This window comes from Acyrthosiphon pisum, chromosome A2, assembly GCF_005508785.2.
Source record: "Acyrthosiphon pisum isolate AL4f chromosome A2, pea_aphid_22Mar2018_4r6ur, whole genome shotgun sequence".
Taxonomy (NCBI): domain Eukaryota; kingdom Metazoa; phylum Arthropoda; class Insecta; order Hemiptera; family Aphididae; genus Acyrthosiphon; species Acyrthosiphon pisum.
The window spans coordinates 78,716,804-78,718,184 of NC_042495.1; the positions used below are offsets into that span (position 1 = coordinate 78,716,804).

Here is a 1,381-nt window from a genome sequence, read left to right on the forward strand (position 1 = left end):
CTTTTAGTATTTCAACATTCAGTTTAAATTGTCAGAAGTCGGAACAACTTTTATAAAATTATAGGTTTGTGTGAATGAACAGTAAGTAGTTAGTACCCTTTGTAAGTTGTAACAGATTAATATTTATAACTTTAATGGCTTGTGTTCACAGTAATCAAAAAACACTATAAGAAGTAGAAAATATTTACAATGGAACCGTTAAGGACAGCAATAAATGCCAAGTAAGTAAATACACTAGGTAGTGAAACATTAACAAAAATATCAAAATTTAATCTACTTTTTAAAATTATTCTATTTTATAAAACTAAGGTTTTTCGCTATAATTTAAGTAATTAATACAATATTGTGTCTGATTTAAACAGTAATTACCTTCGGAATAATTATTGATTTGAAATTTCTTTTATGCATTTATCACACAGTTCTGGAGTGTTGACAGTTCCAATTATTATTAAACAGGAAAAAAATGTTGACGGAACAAACCAAAATTATGAACAACTATTTAACAGAGTTGTGAAACAGGAAGTTATTGGTGAAAAAAACGATAATAATGAAGATGAATTATTACAGACAGGGTAAGAATTGTATTTTTTACTTAAAAGCCTAATATGGAATTGGAACTTTGTTACTTTACCGGACACCCTTTTTTTTGCAATTTTTTTTTTTTAGACTTATGTAGTTAACTATACTGAGAACGATGGTGAAGTCAGAATTTGGCGGTCGGACTTAGTTCCGAAGTTATGGCTTAATGAAGTTCGCTATTTTGCGATTTTTGCGCATTCGCGCGTCACTAGTTTACTGCACCTATTACGAATATTAATTTTTTTTTTTTTGAAACCTATGTACTTCAACGAGTTAAGAACGACGGTGCAATCAAAATTAGATAGGCATACTTCGTTTTGAAGTTATATGCTAAGGCAGTTTCGAATTCTGAGTTTTTACGAATACGCTCGACGCTCTAGAAGCTCCCTACGCCTGCCGGCTCCGGTCGCCAAACTCGAGGTCCTGCGGACCTCTCGCTGGATGGGGGCTCGGCCCCCAAACCCCCCGGGGCTTAAATAGCAAACCTGGGGGGGAGAGCATACCTGCCCTGCGGGCAGACGGACGACCTAACAAGTAATTTTAATCTTGTTAATTGAAGTAACATTTGTAGAGGCTCCCGTCGCCTATCGGCTCCGGTCGCCACACTCAAGGGACCTCCCTTCGCCTACCGGCTCCGGTCGCTATACTCGATGACCAGTAATATAAGTTTTTAAAGGCTCCCTACGCCTGCCGGCTCCGGTCACCAAACTCGAGGTCCTGCGGACCTCTCGCTGGATGGGGGCTCGGCCCCCAAACCCCCCGGGGCTTAAATAGCAAACCTGGAGGGGAGGGGGAGGGGTGG

At 39.2% G+C, this 1,381-nt stretch overlaps 1 protein-coding gene across 4 annotated transcripts in view; it reads right to left on the reverse strand.

Moving 5' to 3' along the window:
* Positions 1–1,381, reverse strand: part of Ptcd1 (pentatricopeptide repeat domain 1) — a 6,293-nt gene that overhangs the window by 2,467 nt on the left and 2,445 nt on the right. The window lies entirely within an intron of this gene.